Here is a 21,722-nt window from a genome sequence, read left to right as displayed (position 1 = left end):
AGACAGCCCAGAAATAAACCATCATGTATATGGTCAAATGATCTTCTGCAAGGATGCCAAGACTACACAATACAGAATGGTCTCTTCAATAAATGATGTTAGGAAAACTGTATATCCATATGCAAAAGAATGAAATTGGATCTTTACCACACACCTTACACTACATACAAAAATGAACTCAAAATGGGTTAAAGATGTAAACATATGACCTGAAATTATAAAACTCCTAGAAGAAAATATAGGGGGAAAGGTTCATGACACTGGATTTTGTAATTATTTCTTGGATGTGACACCAAAGGTACAGGCAACAAAAGCAAAAATAGATAGATGAATACATCAAACTTTAAAACTTCTGTGCAGCAAAGGAAATAATCAACAGAGTGAAAAGGCAACCTATGGAGTGGGAGAAAATATTTGCAAACATTATATCTGATCAGGGGTTAATATCCAGAATATCTAAAGAATTCCTACAGTTCAACACCAACAAATAACCTGATTTAAAAAGGAGCAAAGAACTTGGTTAAATATTTCTCAAAGAAGATATACAAATAGCCAACAAGTATATGAAAAGATGCTCAACATCAGTAATCATCAGAGAAATGCAAATCAAAACCACAATGAGCTATTGCCTCACACCCATTAGGATGGGACTATCAAAAACAGAAAATAACCAGTATTGGTAAGAATGTGAAGAAATTGGAATCTTTGTGCACCATTGGTGGGAATACAAATTGTTACAGCTATTAAAAAAAGCAGTATGGGGGCTGGCCCCATGGCCGAGCGGTTAAGTTCGCGCGCTCCACTGCAGGCGGCCCAGTGTTTCGTTGGTTCGAATCCTGGGCGCCGACATGACACTGCTCATCAAACCACGCTAAGGCAGCGTCCCACATACCACAACTAGAAGGACCCACAACAAAGAATATACAACTATGTACCGGGGGGCTTTGGGGAGAAAAAGGAAAAAATAAAAAAATCTTTAAAAAAAAAAAAAGCAGTATGGAGGTTTCTCAAAAAATTAAAAGTAGAATTACCATAGCATCCAGCAGTCCTACATCTGAGTATATATATCCAAGAGAACTGAGAACAGAATTTCAAAGAGCTATTGGCACACACATGATTATTGCAGCATTATTCACAAAGCCAAGAGGTGGAAGCAAACTAAATATCTGTTGAAGGATGAATGGATAAGAAAGTGTGGTATACACATCCAACAGAATATTATTCAGCCTTAGAAAAGAAGAAAATCCTGCCACTTGTGGCAACATGGATGACCCTTGAGGGCATTATGCTAAGTAAACTAAGCCAGTCACAAAAAGACAAATATTGCATGATTCCCTATAAGGTATCTAAAGTAGTTGGACTTTTAGAAACAGAATAGAATGATGGTTTCCAGGGGCTAGAGGAAGGGGGAAAAGGGGAGTTTTTGTTCAATAGATATAGAGTTTCAGTTTTGCCATATGAAAAGTTCTAGAGATCTGTTGCACAACAATATGCATAGAATTAACACTATTGTACGTGTACACTTAAAAACGATTAAAAGAGTAAATTTTGTGTTACATGATTTCTACTGCAATAAAATAAAAGGGTCCCCAGTTAAGTTACGTATTATATATAGGTTAAGTTTAATTGTGTGATATGGTCTCCCTACCCATGACACATAGCTGAGTCATTGAACTAATCTTTCCTTTCTGAAGCAAGCCATCCACAGTGCTCCTCCCCCACCTACTCCAGAGACTGAATCACTCAAAGCTGTGTGTTACAGTAAGTCTGCCTGAGGTGAGGGTGGTGGAAGGAACATTCAAACTTCCACAGGTTTGCTTAGGCTCTTCTCTAGTTTGAAAAGCAGATGGCTTATTTGGGGAACCAGTCCATCTGGTGTGGCAGGACAATAAAGGGGGAAGGGCTGGGAAGGAGGTGAGGCTGGGAAGGGCCAATGTTATGCAAGCACTGTCAAAATCTGACCCCATCCAAAAAGTGGGAAGTTTAGCCTCCAGTCAACGGAAAATCTCTAAAAAATTTCCACAGAAGCGAGTGACAAGATCCCATTTGTGTTTTTAGAAAAATAATTCCGACAACTGCAAAGGATGGATTGAAAGCAAGGAGAACAGTTGTTGCAGCTCAGCTGGTGTCATTGGTACTTTTGCAAAACCTTCTTTAAGAAATTGTGGAAGGGTTGAAATTAGGAGATGTTTTTGAAGTAGAATTAAGAGTGTTGGTGACTGATAGGTAATGGGATTAATTGAAAGCAATTGAAGGAACAAATGTAACGCATCTAGCATTGGGGCTTGGCGCTTAGTAGGCATCCAATAAATATTCATTTCCCCACCTGTTAAAAGTGCATATGCTTCATAACCAGTGTGATTTTTCTATTACTTTCACTGGAATAACTTGTGGTTCTTTTCTTTAAAATAAATATTTTCTTCTGGGAAAATTGTCCAAATACAATGGAAATTGAAACAATCACTTTGGAAAACTTTTGGTAATATTTGGCAAAATTTGGCAGTATTGAAAAAAGTTGAAGACACACATGTGTTAAGCCCCTGTAAGCTCGCTTCTGGCTATAACCTCTAGAGAAACTATCACACACATGAAACTGGAACCAACTGAAATGTGTGTTAAGAGGAAAACGGAGAAATGAATTGTGGAATATTCATATAATGGCATGCTACACTGTATTTACAGACAGTATTTATCAGCATGGATAAATCTCAAAAGCATATTAAGCAAAACAAAAAAAGCTACAGAAGGGTATTACGATATTTAAGTAAAGGTTTAAAACCTGTTAAATAATGTAATAAATAAGGGAAGAGGCTTGTATAAAGGAAGGGTGAACAGGCGGTCTTAATTATATTTATGACATTTAATTTCTTTGAAAAAAGGACTTGGGCAAGTGTAGCATAATGTTAGGATTTGATAAAGGTACATACACTGGTGTTCATTACAAGATTCTCTGTTCTTATTCATATGTTTGAAACATTTTACAACAAAATAAAAAAAAATCCTGTAGTCAAATGTCTTTGGTCCTCTAAGCTCCAGAATAACATTGTATCCAGGATTTGCTAAAGGCTTCAGGAGAGAAATGGGGTCACATCTTTAACCTTGAATGATCTCCACAGAAATAGCAACCACCTTGGTGTACCAGATGGAGACTTCTGAGAAATTTCCTGTGATCTCAAGCAACTCAATAATTGCCCTATGACCTTGAGCAATTCATTTTACTTTGGTCCTCAATTTCTTCCCCTCTTCTTCAATCAATACAGCTCAGGGACAGCCTGAATCTTAGTGAATCTTAAAAATAATAACAAGGATAGCTACCATGTACTACTACGTGCCAGAGATTCTGGTAAGCACTTTAATGAGGAGGATTAAATGATACACTGCATCCGAGTCCTAGTATTATCTCTAATCTACACATCAGGAAAATGAGGCTTAGAAAGGCTAAATAATTTCTCAATGACACATAGACAAAGCAGGGATTTTAACCCAGATACGTCTGTGACTTTCTGACTCCAAAGCCCATGCGTGGTCTTAACCAGACCCGAGGAGTTTTGCTAGGTCAGAGCCATACTGTTAGTAAAGATCCCGCCTGATGGTCTAAGTATGGTGGCCATCTAACTTATCCTCCAAAGTGTGACACTTTGAGAGTAAAAGGGGCACTGTTAATAATTATGCCAGGCATATACCAGGACTGCCCCAGGCAAACTGGAACATATGATCACCCTAGTTCTGACTCTCTAGCAAACAAATTCCAGCAGACTTTTCACAGATTTCATACAAGGACAGCGGTTTTCTAGAAGTAATCAAGCAGGTCATTTAGATGACATATCTAAGGTTCTGTTGCTCTTTTAGCACCAGAAGTCCTCCCAACCGAGCTGGCAGAAGTAGATGGGCTGGCATGGTGCCTTCGGGTGGCGTGTTCATTCGCAGCTGTTGCTCACAGAGGGACACAGCAGCTGCTCCAAAGTCCTTCCACAGTTTATCTCTAACTGCTCCATTCATGTTCTGGAGCACAGAGTTCTGCTTCCTCCCTTGCTGAAGCATTTAGTAAAATCCCATCTGCAAAGAAGATTCGAATTCCTGGAAGTCTTCAATGTAAGAATGGGATGATGTCGCCCTCTGGTGTTATCAAGGAGGCAGCCAGCAGACACCGCACAGACTTGGTCAGGACGAGGGTGCATTACAGAGGTGAAGGCAAGGAATGCAGAACACTAACCCTTAACTGAGCAAGTGTATTTACATATTTTCCTATTAATTCTTACAACAACTTTGCAAAATCCATTCTTATCTTCTCCCTTTTCATAGATAAGTGCTCAGAGAGATTGAGCAATTTATTCCAGGTCACATGACTAGGATATGGATTGAAATTTGAACCCTAATCTGTCTGGTATTAAAGCCCATGGTTTTTTCCTTGTATCATTCTGTAAGTCATATAAAAACTGGGTCTTAAAATATTCAAAATAGATTTATAGAACATTATTTTACACCAAAAACTGAAGTTGAGGATAGGTTGACTTATTCCTTTAAGAGACCTCAGAGTACTTTAAGATGAAGTATATGCACCCGTGTGTGTCTGTGTGTGTGTCTGTGTGTGTGTGTCTGTGTGTATGTGAGTGAGAGAGAGAGGAAATAGTCCCTCGGTGCCTTTGCTTACGTGATTCCTTTCACTCGTAAAGCCCTCTTACATCTTTGTTAATATTTGCCTACATCCTTCATAAAAATTCACTTTTCCTCACTGATCCTTGTCTCTCTTTTGCTTCTGAACCTTCTACCACTTTCTCTGTACCCGTTTTCTTAGTCACCTTCTAGTACAGTCACTGATGCTTCTGTCTACTTCCTGGGTCCACTGTCCCTGTATTACACAATAAACTACCTGGGAGCCGAAACTGTCTTACTTTTACTCATTTCAAACCCCAATAGCACCTACCACAGTGCTCCACAAGGAATAAACCCTCAAGGCCTTTGCAGAATTTCGGCTGCAATACATATCAGCCACTGTCCTTCAGGAGATTTTAATTCCAAGACACTAATATCTTCTTCCAACTTGATAACATCCCACTGTATCCTCTTATGGAGCAAATTTGCCACGTAAAATGTCTAACAGACTGGCAAAATCAAAACTCTCCTAATTCACATCCACATACTGGTGAAAACACAGGACAATGAGCCTTGGAGTTGGGAAACAGGCTGGAGGTATGGTCTCTCTCCACAACTCAAGACTGGAGGCTGGGGCGGCAGTGTTCTGCCACCCTTGTCTCTGTCTCGCTTCATTTCCCCATCCCCCTCCTCTATATTTGGTAGTAACTTTGTACTACCCTAGCACCATCTACTCTCACATTCAACCGCTCCCTTAAATAGAGCCTTTCTGCTTTTTCCTTTCCCTAAATGGCTTTCACTGATGCTGATTCTGGTGCGACCTCTGTTTTCAGGGAAATGTGGCTAACCTCCTGACCTCTAATTCTGCTACAGACCAGCTGTCTTCCCACAGGCCATGTATTAACCCTGTCTAAGCAAGTCTTTAAATTCCTGGGATGCTCAGTCAGCAGCATCATGAGCAGCAGCACCATCTGCTAGGAGTTTAACCCCTGGCTCCCTGGGTTTTAACAGTGGAGGTGAAACAGAAACCCAAGCTCCCATAAGTGGCTAGGCCTGAGCCACATAATATCTTAATGTTCCTCTGCAGTTCCACTCATTCTAAGGGTCAGCAAAGTAAGTTTTGATATTGAAAAGGAAAAATTTTAGTACACTTATATTAGTTTCAATGATATATGACAGCAAAATATTAGAAGCAATTTATATATTCATTAAATACAAAATTCAGCCCTATGACAGCAAAACCAAAACCTTTTGAATGGCTTTGTAATATTCTGCGGTTTTGAAGTATATTTATTAACCTGGAGAAATGCTTAAGTTATAATGTTAAGTGGAAAAGAAGCAGAATACAAAAACAAATTAAAAAGTAGTAACCATTTTGATGTATTTTCACCCAATCATCCTTTTCCTGCACATATATTCTTAAAAACATAAAAAGAGAACTGCTGTTAGTTTAAAAAGCACTTTTAAATATTCATAGTAGTAACAAATCAATGTAAATACAGCAGCTCTGCTCTAAGTACAGCATGTTAACCAGCATAAACCCACAGCCAACAGGTGGGATAAACCATTTTTACTGCTTCCACCAGTTCCTGGAACTCTTTCTTCTACCAATTCTTCAACACCACTACCATAAAAATCAACCCTTTCATTTTTCTGTTTTCTTCTCTTTCTTCCCAAAGTCATCGCAGGCCCTCTCCTTGGCACCTCTCTGAGTCACAGATCAGCAGCATAGACAAGCAGAACAACATTTCTCCCACTTCGTCTTTTCACCAAGACTCTCCTCCTTGTGTCCCTGAAAAGACGCAGGGCACTGCCAACCGAGAAAAACTGGTGGCCCAGGAGTACATAGTTCTATGGGAAGATGACAGTCCCATCACTGCAGTTTTAGACAGTCAAGATCAGAATTTTTTGTATAGTAATTGCCTAATTCTGGCAAATAGGTAAATAATTATTATAATGCTTTTAAAAACTGTAATATAAGTCACGTTCAGGCCTTTGGCATATAGCTGAAAGGATTTCTTATTTCTCTCTCTGGCATTTGTTTTCAGGATAGAGGAATAGACACTGAGAGCCCACATGACATAACACTTGTCCCTCCAGACAGCTGAGTATTTCCACAGATAGACAATGGCATCTACTTGGAGGAGCTTCTTTAATATGTATTAAGACAGCAGGCATTAAAAACAGAATTCAGCCCTGTCAGAAAATGAGCCACTTCCAGTCATTCTGTTTTTATTCAGAATGTGATCAGGTCAGAAGAATACACCCAGAAAACATTAGAGAAAAAGAGAGGATGGGTATAGGCCAGTAACAAAGCCCATCCACTGAGGCTTGGAATTTGAGGAGGAAGTACACAGAGGAAAGGTAGAAGGAAGTATAGATTCAATTAAGCCCTGGATAAGTTTTCCATTGTTATGAATTCCCACACTTGATTAGTTAGTTTTTCATTGCCCTTAGTCTATTATACCATGCACGGACATCACCACCCACTAAGTGTGGAGATTAAGCTGCAAAACATCCGCAAAATGGAAGAAGTCGAATTTGAGAAACTTAAGAGCCTAAAGCAAAAACAAAGTTGACAGACTGAGTTTAGTATTGAATTTCTAAAAGTCTCTTACAAATAAAACTATAAAACAGAACAGTAAATAAAGAGACTATCAATGACCTTTGTACAACTTAAATTAGCAATAATGAATCTGAACTTAATAAAATGGAGAAGAGAAGGATATTACTTATCAAGTCCTACTGATCATATGTCTGCAGTATATCTGACTGACATCTTTCTTTCCATCACTCCCCAACCCATAGACTAATCTTGACTGGAATCTTTTACTCACCCTACCTAAGAAACCAAGAGGAGGAACAGGGCTAATGATGGAAAGATTCATTTAATTCAGAATATAATGAAATTAGGTGTGCCCAAGAATTTCCAAAGAGGCAGTCATAAATAGAGGACTAAAAATAAAGAGATTAGGGTGGAGATAGACATTAGGGAGTCATCTAAATGGGAATGATGGATGTAATCATGAAAAGGAAAGGAAGAAAGTAGGGCTGATGCTTGGAATAAATCAAGGGTAGTGAAGAGAGAAAGAAAAAGAGTAAGACAGATAGGGAAGAAATGATTTTTCCTGAGTCTTTTTCAACTCTTCTGAAGGTTCACAAAGGCCAAGAGAATGGAAATTTTTTCGAAGAAATGAATGCTTATCATGATTGAATGCAACAGAAAGGTGGAGGAAAATGAGGACCAAGGTCATTGATTTGATGCCTAGGAGTTGGCCAAATTTGGGCTTCTGAATTCACTACTCCACTAACTCCTTCTCTCCAGGTCCAAATAGTTTAAAGAGTGAGTGAGCCATGAGGAATACAAAGAACAAGAGTAGACTCCTCCCTTTCCTTCACTGTCAAATTTATTTCCCATCTTCTCTTTCAAGATGAGAGGGTAATAAAATCAAATGAACTTTCTACAAAGTTAAAGAGACTTAATCATGTTCAGTTGAGTTGCACTATTTTTCAATTATGCTAAATAAATTGGCCATTGCATTTCCTTATGTCCCAGTTATATTTTAATTTTTTGCATACTTTGAAGACATTTTTATTAACAAACATGAACATAACCATCTGAACGATAATAAAAATTGAAGATTCTAAATGCCAGAGTTGGGTGGCCAATTAGTGACCATCTAGCCTGACTGCCTACCAAAACCATATTTTCTCCTATGGTGCTTCCAGAAGTAGTAGCAAGGAAGTCTCCATGTGGTCAACTTTTAAACACTTCTAATAATTTTAAAACTTTCCCATTTATTGTTCTGTGCATCTTTAAAGGAAGGGAAACTAAGAACAAAGAGTGGCTATTAACGAGAGGCCCAATAATTAATTCCCCTCCCATAGAATAACAATTTTCAAATATTTGAAGAGCTATCATATTTCTAAGTCTTCTTTAATGAATTTATTTAACAAACATTTATTGAGGGTACTGTGCAAAGAGGAAAAAAACTGCTGCATCCTCCAAAAATGGGAAGTTGCGAAAAGAACATAATTTTGGTATCCTCTCACCTCCCTAACTTACCCTATGCATTTCCTAATGGCTCTATGCCTTTTTTTTCCCCCTCAAAACTATGCATATGGGCTGGCCTGCAACAGGATAGTAGAGAAACATTCATCTTTTGCCTTCTTCTCATTGAGTTTAGTATTGAGTGTCATATGGTGTGGAAGTGGTAAGTTTGCACAGTCAGATGTTTATGGTGATTACCAAAGATCTGTCCTTGTTCTATTAGAAGGTATTACTGTGTAAAACTGAGCACCTGGCCATGTGGATAGCATCCAAGACTCTTTAGAAACAACTGCTTGGCCAGTTGTGCTGAGGAGAAACCCAATCTCGAGGGTTAAAAGAAGTAGCACATTCTCATGCTGTCAGCCTCTCTAGCAAATCCTTCTTGCTTCCACTGGGGGATAAAAAAAAAGAAGGAAAATGTTCCATGGATCATTGGGTCAATGCCTGAATCTAACTTCCTGATCACAGGGTAGAGAATTCATACATTCAAACATCAAGTCTGTTGTTTTGTTTTGAAACCTTGGTATAGAATGTAAACTTTCTAAATTTATCTGATTTTTGGAAGATACAGTTCACAAACTATTAAGAGCATAAGAAAAAAAGTTTGGCAAGAGTATTTTGGCTTAGAATATGACCCTCAAAACAAAAGAAGGAGGTTCCCTTTTTCCTCCAGAGAATATCTTATAGATATGGAAATACTAAAAATAAAGATTAAAGTTCCAGCAGAAATGACTATCTCTAAGCAGGATTCTCCATATTACTTCCTCTCTATATGTTTAATACCTCATTTTCATACATCATTTGTGGTCTACTAAATTTAGACAAATCAACTTGGCTATGTAGTTGCAAATTACTAAGGAATGTCAAGCTCATAGGAGGGTAGATTATGCTGTTCTCTGAGTTTTCTTATTCTCTCGACTACATGGAAGATTTTTGAATAAAGTAGTCAGAATAAGGAAAGTACTTAGGTGGAATCTTATTTCAAAGCTTGCTACTTTAAGTAATTTCATGCCTCTCAAACTATGATATCTATGATGATTTCTTCTATATGAAGAAATATGTAGGTAACCCTACCAGGAAATAATGTTAGGATTACACAAGATTCATCTGGCATTCATGGTGTTACTACTAATGACATATAAATATAGCCATATATTTGCAAGCTTTTCTGAAGCAAAGGCTGTACCATATCATCTTTATGAATCCACCCACAGCACCAAGTGTATACATAATTACAAGAATGAGATATCTTATTGTGCTGGTAATTTGCTTGCTTGCTCTCAGATTCATTCCCATTCTTCCCTAGTTCTGCCTGTATCTCAGGGTCTACATTTCCCAGGCTCCTTTGAAATGGTGTCTGAGTAGGTTTGGAGAGTGGGAAGCCTTATGGAATCACTTGATAGTGGGAGAAGAGAAGAAACCAGGGTATTTCGCCCTCCCTTTCTCTGCTTTGGTGGCATCTCTGGCAGTGGCTGTGTTTCCTCCATGACACTGGGTCCCATGGGATAATCGCTCCTATGTATTTCAGATCTCATAAGACAGCCACTAAGAGGTTCCAGTTCCTACTAGATGGCTCAGCTTCTAGGCTCTTGTAGCACCTTGTCCTCTCTACACTCCATCCATCCAAATGGTGGTAGCAGTTTCCTGCTTTTCCTAATTTCAGGATTGCCTCAATATCTTCTTAATTGGTTTCTTCTATTACATGTGTAACCAATCCCCTGTACTAAATTTCTTCTGTTTGTGATATGCAGAGTGGTTTCTGTTTTTCTGAATGGCCCCTTACTAATACAGCTCTTGGTATGAGGAATGGTCACAGGAAACTGACACTCAACATGCAACTCTGGGATTGTGTTGTCAGACAGTCCTGAAGAGTATACACAAAGAAGAAAACTAAGACCTTGAACTTTTAATACAAAACCTTAAGCTATGTAGCCACATTCCATAGTCCTATAGCCAAAGGACAGACATGGCTGAGAATCAGGCCCAAGACTTGATAATACAGGTTGCAAAGTTGCAACATTAGTTAAATGTATAGTCCTATCAGATATTTTATGCTAAGGTAAGGGCCCTATATGGAAAGAAGCATTTCCCTGGGACTTTGGATGGTAACATTTGGGCAGACAGAGATGAGCTGCGAACTCTGAACTCTCCACTCCCTGAACCTACCTAGCTGGAAGAAGCAGTTCTCCTCTTGTCAATTTAACATCCCACCTGGGGCAACCAACCTTCACATGCATAAAAACCTTTACATGACTTCTCTTATGGCAGTTGCCTGAGAAGAAAATGCTTATTCTCTGCAGAACCCATTCTAACCACCCATCATTGTCTCTAGTCTCATAACAAGAGTTCTATGCCAACACAGCCCAGATGGAAAAGTGCAGGAGCTGCTCTATAAAAGATAACAAATACATCAAAGGAGTTGTAGAATTTTGTGAATTTGTACTGCAAGAAATCTGGGTAACATGTATGGGAATATGTCTTAGTCTGTTCCAGCTCCTATAATAAAATACCACAGACTGGTAGCTTATAAACAACAGAAATTTATTTTTCACAGTTCTGGAGGCTAGAAGTCCAAGATCAAGGCACCAGCATGAACACTTTCTGGTGAGGGCCCTCTTCTTGATTCATAGCCGGCACCTTCTTGCTGTGTCTCCACATGGTAGAAAGTGCAAAGGATCCCTCTAGAGTCTCTTTTATAAGGCACTAATTCCATTCATGAGGGATCCACTCTTACAGCTTAAGCACCTCCCAAAGGTACCACATCTTAATATTATCATCTTTGGGGGTTATGATTTAAACATATGGATTTTAGGGTGATTGGGTAACAAAATGCATTAACCACCTACTAGGTTACTAAAATAAGTCCAAAAATGTGTGAAGTAGAGATGGCAGAACTTGCTTGACACACTGAAGAACAGTACTATCCAGATAAAAATATAATGTGAGCCACATATATAATTTCTAATTTTCTAGTATCCATATTTTAACCCAGTGTATTTTTTTAAAATTATCATTTCAAGTGCTCAATAACCACATGAGGCTAGTGATATCCCCACTAGGTAGCACAGCATAGGAAAAGGAATCTGGGATATCCTAGAGATGGGAATTTAGAGTGGATTCATAATGTGCAAACTTAGCTAGCCCCATCTATACCTTCACCTTGAAGGGCCCAGAAGACATTCCTTTCACCACAGTATTAAGAAACGCATTGGTGACGTGAGCATATTCAGATAAAGGATAGTTGCATAATGTTGTGTAGAAGCATTAGGCTGTGGTTGTATTGAAGTTAAAAATGATTAGAAGTGGAGCAGGATTCTGGGATGATGGCAGAGTAGAAAGTACCAGGAATCTGTCTCCCTACCTAGAAAACAATTGCACTGGTAGAGTCTCTCTGATGTAACTATTTCAGAAGTCTGGAGTCTGTTAAAGACTTGTAACTTCAGGAAAAGGCTTAGAAGGTAAATTGTGATTAATTTTGGTCAATGTCAGCTCTTAGCACAGTAGCAACTACCCCACTCCCAGCTACATGTTAGGCATTTGTGCACCTATCCCTAGCGCAGCCTGTACACAGCTTGCAGGAGCCAGAGTGGGCAAAAAAGACCCAGTCCTCCAAATATTGAGGATCTGTGCTCTGATTGCTAATTGCTGCTTCTGATTACACAGTGCAAAGAAACAGGCAGCCAATGCTGTTGCACCTCCCCTCACTGTTGCAAGCCCCTCCCCTCTGGCTGAAGTGACTTCCAGGAAATGTAAAGGGCTTGGGCCCTGCCCCCTTCATTTTTCTTTTTTTTCCCATTAAAGACTAAGACATTGAAAAGCAACTGCGTTTACAGGTAAAATTAGAAAGTGACCACACATGCTGAGGGAAAGGCACAGGCTTAGAAAAGACCTAATTAGACCTTAAGTTTACACCTCAGGCTGATCCTTGGCACAGAGACAGCCTATAAGAATCAAAAGAACAAACATAATTTTTAAAAACCCAGCAACCCTGGGGAAGGGGAGAGTTTTATTTCCAGAATTACCACATTATTACCTTTAAATATATAGTTTTCTTAAAAATCGCAACTGTCTTAAAGATGCTCAAAAAACTAAAGGAAAATGTAGAAAAAGTAAAGAAAGTAATGTTCAAACAAAGTGAAAATATCAATAAATAGCTAGAAAACCAGAAAAGAAAACGAAAAGAAATTCTGGAGCTGAAAAGTGCAATAACTGAAATGAAAAAGTCACTAGAGGGATTCACAGGAAGATTTGAGCAAGCAGAAGAAAGAATCAGTAAACTTGAAGATAGGATAATGGAAATTATCAAGGCTAAGAAACAAGAAAAAAAAAGACTGAATAAACATGAACAAAACCTAAGGGATCTGTGGGATAGCATCAAGCAGATCAACATATGCCTTGTGGGAGTACCGGAAAGAGAAGAGAGAGAGAAAGGGGCAGAGAGAATATACGAACAAATAATGACTGAAAACTTCCCAAATTTGATAAAAGACATAAATATAAACATCCAAGAAGCTCAATAAACTCCAAGAAAGATTAACTCAAAGAGACCCACACTGAGACACATTATAATGAGACTTTCAAAAGATAAAGACAAAGAGAGAATCTTGAAAGCAGTAAGAAAGAAGCACCTTATCACGTAAAAGAGATCCTCAATAAGATTATCAACAGATTTCTCATCAGAAACTTTGGAGGCCAGAAGGCAGTGGGCCAATATAGACATCATACAAACTGTCTTCTCCAACAACAATAGGATGAACTTAAATCAACAATAGAAGTAAAACTAGAAAATGCACAAACTTGTGGAAATTAAAGAAAATGTTTTTAACCACCAATGGATGAAAGAAGAAATCACAAGGGATATTAGAAAATACTCAGAGACAAATGAAAATGAAAACACAACATACCAAAACCTAAGGGATACAGCAAAAGCAGAACTAAGAGGAAAATTTATAGCTATAAATGTTTACATCAAATAAAAAGAAATCTCAAATCAACAACCTAACTTTACAATTTAAGGAACTAGAAAAAGAACAAACTAAACCCAAAGTGAGCAGAAGGAAGAAAATAAAAAAGATTAGAGTAGCAATAAATGAAATAGAAAATAGAAAAACAATAGAGAAAATCAATGAAACCAAAAGTTGGTTCTTTGAAAACATCAACAAAAATCAACATACTAGATGGACTAAGAATAAATGAGAGAAGACTCAAATTACTAAAATCAGCAATGAAAGTGGGGACATTATTACTGATTCTACAGGAATAAAAGGATTATAAGAGAATACTATGAACTATACACCAACAAATTGGATAACCTAGATTAAATGGACAAATTCCTAGAGACACAAAGCTTACCAAGACTAAATCACAAAGAAATAGAAAATTTGAATAGACCTAATACTAGTAAGGAGACTGAATCAGTAATCAAAAAATCTCCCAACAAAGAAAAGTCCTGGACCCAATGGCCTCACTGGTGAATTCTACCAAACATTTGAAGAAGAATTAAACCAATTCTTCTCAAAGAATTGACAAATTAAACCAATTCTTCCAAAAATTGAAGAGAAGGAAGCACTTCCAAACTCATTTTATGAGGCAGAATTACCCTGATATCAAAGCTGGACAAAGACACTAAAAAAAAAGAAAACTATAAATAGACCAATATTCCCTATAAACACTGAGGCAAAAATACCCAACAAAATACTAGCAAACAGAATTCAGAAGCATATTAAAAGGATTGTACACCATAACAAAGTGGAATTTACTCCAAGAATGAAAAAATGATTCAACATACAAAAATTAAGGTAAAATCCACATTAATAGGAAGAAGGGGGAAAAAAGCCCACAGGATCATCTCAATTGATGCAGAAAAAGTATTTGACAAAATTCAACACCATTTCATGATAAAAGCACTCAACAAACTAGAAATAGAAGGAAACTACCTCTACATAATAAAATCCATATATGAAAAACCCAAAGCGAACATTATACTCAATGGCAAAAGACTGAAAGCTTTTCCTTTAAGATCAGGAACAAGGAAGGAACACTCACTTTCACCACTTCTAGTCAACATAGTAATGGAAGTTCTAGCCAGAGCAACTAGGCAAGAAAAAGAAATAAAAGGCATCTAAATTGGAAAGGAGAACATAAAATTATCTCTATTTGCAGATGATAACCTTATGTGTAGAAAACTCTAAAGATTCCACACAAAAAAACTATTAGAACTAATAAATGAATTCAGCAACATAAAAGGGTACAAAATCAACACACAAAAATAAGTTGCATCGGTATACACTCACAATCAACAATCTGAAAAGGAAATTATGAAAACAATTCCATTTACACTAGCATAGAAAAGAATAAAATATTTAGGAATTAACTAAGGAGGTGAAAGACTTCTATAAAACACTGCTGAAAGAAATAAGACATCAAAAAATGGAAAGATATTTATGGATTGGAAGACTTAATATTAAGATGTCCATACTACTCAAAGTTATCTACAGATTTAATGCAATCCCTATCAAAATCTCCATGATCTTTTTTGCATAAAGAGAAAAATTCATCCTAAAATTTATATAGAACCCAAGGGCCCCAAATAACCAAAACAACTTCAAAGAAAAAGAACAAAGCTGGAGGACTTACACTTCCTGATTTCAAAACTTACTACAAATCTGCAGTAATCAAAACACTGTGGTACTGGCATAAAAATAGACATATATGCCATTGAAACAGAAAAGAGAGCCCAGAAACAAACCCTCACATATATGGTCAAATGATTTTTAACAGGGGTGCCAACACCATTCAGTGGGGAAAGGACAGTCTCTCCAACAAATAATGCTGGCAACACTGGATATCCACATACAAAAGAATGAAGCTGGACCTTTACCTAACACCATATACAAAAATTAACTCAAAATGAATCAGAGACCTAAATGTAAGACCTAAAACCTACAAAACTTTTAAAAGAAAACATAAGGCAAAAGCTTCACAACCTTGGATTTGTCAGTGATTTCTTAGATATTACACCAAAGGCACAAGAAACAAAAGAAAAAGTAGAAAAATTGGACTTCATCAAAATGGACAACTTTTGTGCATCAGAGGATAATACCAATAGAATAAGAAGGCAATCCACAGAATGAGAGAAAATATTTGCAAATCACATATCTGATAAGGAATTCATATCCAGGATATACAGAGAACTGGTAAAATTCAAAACAACAAAATAAACAACCCAATCTAAAATGGGCAAAGGACCTGAACAGACATTTCTCCAAAGAAGATATACAAATGGCCAATAAGCTCATGAAAAGATGCTCAACATCACAACTGGGGAAACGCAAATCAAAACTACAATGAGATACCGTTGCCTCATATCCATTAGGATGGCTATCAAAAAACCCAGAAAATAACGTGTTGGTTAGGATGTAGAGAAACTGGAACCCTTGTGCCTGTTGGTGGGAATGTAAAATGGTACTGCCACTGTAGAAAATAGCATAACGGTTCCTCAAAAAATCAAAAATAGAATTATCATATGTTTCAGCTATTCCGCTTCTGGTTATAGACCCAAAGAATTGAAAACAGGGTCTCAAAGAGATTATTCTTGCCCCATGTTCATAGCAGCATTATTCACAAGAGTTAAAATATGGAAGCAATCCAAGCATCCACCAACAAATGGATAAGCAAAATGTGGTATAGACATACAATGGAATATTATTCATTCTGGAATATTCTGACACATGCTACAACATGGATGAACCTGGATGACATTATACTAAGTGAAATAAGCCAGTCACAAAAAGACAAATACTGCATTCCACTCACATGAGGTCTCTAAAGTAGTCAAACTTATAGGAACAGAAAGTAGAATGGCAGTGGACAGACACTTTAGGGAGGGGGAAATGGTAAGTTGTTGCTCAGTGAGTATGGTTTCAGTTTTGCAAGACGAAAAAGCTCTAGAGATCTATTGCACAACAATATGAATGTACTTAACACTACTGAACTGAACACTTAAAAATGGTTAAGACAGTAAATTTTATGTTGTGTTTTTTACCGCAATAAAAAAATGATGCAAATAAAGTGCTTAAAAAGAAAAAAAAAATGGTTAGAATGTGAGAACAAATGCTTAGTAAAAACAGCAGTGTATGCTAATGATTTGCTTGCTTGTTCCCACATGCATTCCCCATGGTTCCTGTATTCTGAATGTACCATAGGAAGCAACAGTTTCCAGTCACTTCTAGTTAGGTTCAGCCAATGAAAGACAGAGGGGGAAACTGGGGAGAAGGGATGGTGGGAAACCAGGGTCTTTCTCCTTTTACGGCTACAGGTAGCATTTCCATCGGACTCTGAGTCTTTGTGATCCCAGCCCACAAAAGACAGCCCCTCCCTTCGTGACAGCACCTCCTGCAGGCAGCCCCTGCCATGCTTCTAGCTCCAGATAAGTAATCCCAACTCCTCCAGATTTCCAGTGGCTTCAAGATTGTAGTGGGCGTTACATGTTGCGAATCTCTGGTTTGCTTCACCATCCACTGTTTGACTGTTTTTTCCTACACCATTTAACTCATTCCCTATATGATAGTCATGTTGATTGAAATAGAGTAGCTTCTATTTTTTCAACTGAATCCTAACTAATGCAATCCTTTATTATTGATACATCTAAACCTAATTCAGAGGAAGAGACCACAAATTCCCATAAATTGCACCATTTCATCTACACTGACCTTTCAAATAAGGCCTACACGTTTATTTCTGCTCTGTATGGTTTTAAGTGTTTAGTATATACTTATGAAATATATACCCACATATACATATATATACAAACATACTAGAAATTTATTTCATATGCCAAGTACTAAAGTTTTCTGAAGCAAGATTTCTATGATCCAGGAGCACTAGTATAATTACTTACCATGTGGACACCCCAGGAAACAGATTTTGAGATGGAGATTGGCATTCATGAAGTTTTTGGGAGAGTGCTCAGGATCAAACTTGGGAATTGAAGAAAGCAATGCAGTCACAACAAAGGCCTTAGCTATTCCCATGGGGGCTGGCACGTCCCTTCAGAATTGTCACACATTGATGTGAAGGGGCTAAGCCTTAATAACCTCACATTCACCAGTCCTTGGCTGCAGATAGGCATCCCGTCCCAGAATGGAGCCTGACCTGTGCCTCCTCAGCCTAGGATAATTCTCAGAAAGGGTCTCAGTGGAGACCCCACTCCCAGGAGATGAGAGAATAATTGTTTCAGTCCTGAAGAGCAGAATCAGAGCAGCACGTCACACCACCGTGAGCCACTCAGAGTCACTTGTTTTGTATAAAACATTCTGAAAGCCTCTCCATCCCCCACACCCACCCCGACTCTTACAAGGGAAAGGTTAGTGAGATGAACTACAGCCTCTTCCGTTGCAGCTGTTTCTACAGCCACAGTTGACACTCCATCTCCCTCCTCCATTATCCACTCACCCTCAGCTGGCACTTCTGCTGATCTTGGCAGCTGATTTAGTGGGATAACCTAGAACCTGATTACCATGCCCTTTTCAGGCCATGATTCTTGCACTTGTCAATTTAACAGCAAAACGGGGCAAGGAAATACCAAGAGTCACCCAAGTGTTTCCCTGGGTGACAAATACATTCTTCCCTGCTCCCACTATGTAACAGCAGCTGGACCTCTAAAACTAGAGGTCTGCAGGGTCCCCTGGCCCAATGGGAAAGCCACTTGCACTCTAGCCTGGACCTGCTGCAGAGACCTTTCCCGTTTCCTGCACCAACTCATGCCCGAGATCACACAGATCTCAGGTTACTAACCTTTCTGGGCCTCAGTTTCCTCACCTGGAAAATTAAGAGAATTACAGTACATATTTTATTGGGATGTTGTGAAGATTAAATGAGTTAATGTATATAAAAAGCATATAAATAGTACCTGGCACATAATAAACCCAATAACAGTAAATTCTAGTTTCTATACTAATTTACATATTTGCCATGATCCACAAATAAGAAGGAATACATGTATATATAATATGCTTAGAACACACAGGAATATGCTTCAATTTATTTTAATAAGAACTTTATCATTTGCTGTTGTAATTTTAAGTATATTTTCTTGATTTGCTTCAACAAAAGTTCAAGATCCTCACCCTGTCATATTTGAAGATAAAAGCTAAGCCTGATGTATGAGAGAGCTAACATCCAGGTAAGTGACCTTTGACCACGAGGGTCTTTTTCTCTTCCACTCCTCAGGTGGCTGTTCTCAGGTGTGTTTTATATGGCTCCTCAAAGGGTTCCTGGTAGGATCAAGCCTCAGTTGCACACAGAGATGATGAGCTCAGGAACTCACCACTGAATTGGCTTGTCTTCCTTCCCTGTTTGACTCTTCCCAGTCCCCACTCTTGTTTCTTGAGATCACATCCCAAAACAAACTACCTGCAAGGAAGATCTCTCAGGCTCTGCCCTTTAGGGGAACTTAGGCTAAGACAGCCAGTACTAGAAGTAGCCCAAGAAAGCCAATGCTCAAGATGGGATTCTGGACCTGGATCACTTCCTAGTCACTCCGTTGCTGGTTATGACCCAGGTACACTTTCACCGGTGCTGGATTTGAAGCACAGGTGGAAGGGAAGCATCAGCTTACACGGGAAGCAGTAGCACTTAAACAGCACGGCGCAATGGTAAGCATAAAGATTATGGGGTTGTCTGATTCTCAAAACTGACTTTAGATACCTTGAAAAAAGAAAATGACAAGCTCAGATTAGCCAACCATAACTCAAGACATGCTATGAAAGTCAGCTATATCCAGAACAGTGTTCAATGACCAAGATTTCAGCAGCCATGGGGCAAACAGTGCTAAAGATCAGGCCCAGGATTTGCATAATAGTAGCAGGGCCACAATGAAAACAGGCGTAGGCATCAAGGTTGTGCATTCATATTAAGACTCTAAAACCTAGGATGGGGACATTTGGGTAGAAAAACCAGAGAAGCCTGGATCCCCAGATATCCTTGAACTCTCAGGGCGCTCTCCCTCATTAGAGAAAAGAAACCTCCCTTTGCCTGAATAACTTGCAAAATTCTCACTTGTAGCAGGTCCCTCATAAAAAGATGCTTGTTCTCCTTAAGGTCCACCCATGCCTCCTCTCATTGAACTTGAGATCAATAACTATGATAACATCACAGCACCTACCGCAGAAGAAAACAGCTTTCACACCCAAAGAATTCTAAGACCTGAGCTAACACTTTGACCAAGCACTGGAGAAACATGTAGAAGTGGATCTTTAAAGTGCTATATCAGAGAGGCCTTTATAAGACCGCATAAAGAACAATTCATTGACATGGTGACACACTCTAGTGATTCAGGATTTAAAGTCTTAGCAAGGAGTCCTGGAGGCAATCCTAATATGCTGCTGGCATGACTCCCTGAAACTTGGTGTGGCAGCTTGTGTTCCTTGGGAGGCATACTCTGAGATGGAGATTAGTGTGCAAGAAACTTATTAGTGAGTGCTCTCAGAAACAAACTCTGTGAGATGAATCAGAACTGGACCAAGGGAGTAGCTGCATCACAATGAAGTCCCAACAAAGGTAACCTGGGGAACTCTGAAGATGGGATGCCCCTTCAGAGTTGCTGAGGTGGACTAATATTGGGCCTTTATATACACACCTTGGATGTAGGCTGCTCCCAGGAAGGGGTCATTTGGGGCTCACGATGCTGGTGTACAAGCAAAGATTCATCATAGTGACATGAGAAGGTAGGGTTGCTGCTACACAATGGGATGCAGGAAGAAGTGTCTGGAACCCAAGGGATTCACTGGGCAGCTCTTGGTTCTTTCACACCCAGGAATGAGTGGGCAAATTAGCAACCACAGCCCAACAAGCATAAAACATCTTGTTAGGATGAAGGTCCGCATCACCCAACCTTAGGAAGCAACCTAGACCCACTGATGTGCTGGTGCAAAGCTGAGCAAAATCTGGAATACATGACGGAAGAGGGAAGATGACAAACATTAATGGTAGCAGAACCAGTTGCAACAATAGACTGTACCTTTTTCCACTATTCCTCTATATTTTGTTGAGATTACAGTCTGTTATGACCTAGAAGGCTGTGATGAAATGGATTTAACAGTGGGTCCAAACAGATCTTAGTGGTACAAGGGGTACACTACGTCAGACTCCTCTCGTGCTCTGCCTCATATCCTCTCAGTTCACTTCCTTACTCTCACCATTGCCACGGCAACCAGTTGCATGCAAGTATAATTTAATAGCACTTTGCCTCACCAAATGTTTCTTTCTATACCTTACCGCCACCCCATTTATCCATTATTATTGTAATGGACATCTGCGGGAATCTGCTTAAGTGAATTTGATACATGCACAAAAATCAATAGGGAAAGGAATTAATGCCCATGGAGTAACCTTGGCTTCATGGGAGATGGGAGCCCCTACGTAAATTCTCTCCTCTTTCATCCCTCGTGAACACAATTTTGAGGTGCATTGTATTCAGCTCCTCAGAGTCAGCAGGTTTATGCCCCAGTTGCCCACAGAGGCGATCAGCTCAATAATGCACCCTTGACTTGGCTTTCCCTCCTTTCCTATTTCATTCTTCCTAGACTCCTACTCTTTCTTAGGATCATTTCTCCACATAAACTACATACATACCTTTGTGTCTGCTTTTTAAGAGAACCATTTCATGAGATTTAGTTTCTTACATTCATTTTGCCAATAAGAATGGCATTTTGTCCAAGGCCACATGATGGAATGCAAGGACATGTGGTAAATGCCTTGATTGCCCTATCCTAGGAATGCTTTCTTAATAAGGCAGTATCCTAAAACCTGGTCCCTTCAAGATCCACTTCAGAGGTGATTTTATTTTTGGTGGACTTCCTAAAGGTTGGCCAACATCAAGGCCTGTGTTAAGAGGAAGTTCTCAGGGTCAGCGACAGGCTCACATAAGATCCTTGGTACATAGGACAAATCAGTAGGCACTGAGCTTTCAGCTTAGAAATTTGTTGATGTTAGCAATCTGTCCCAAAATAATCTGCCTTTATCTTCCCTAAGCATTTATTAAGTTGGACAGCTCAGTTTTTTGTTTGTCTCTCTTCAA

This window comes from Equus quagga, chromosome 3 (assembly GCF_021613505.1).
Source record: "Equus quagga isolate Etosha38 chromosome 3, UCLA_HA_Equagga_1.0, whole genome shotgun sequence".
Lineage (NCBI taxonomy): Eukaryota > Metazoa > Chordata > Mammalia > Perissodactyla > Equidae > Equus > Equus quagga.
The sequence above is the reverse complement of the archived record's forward strand: the minus strand, read 5'-3'. Positions refer to the sequence as shown.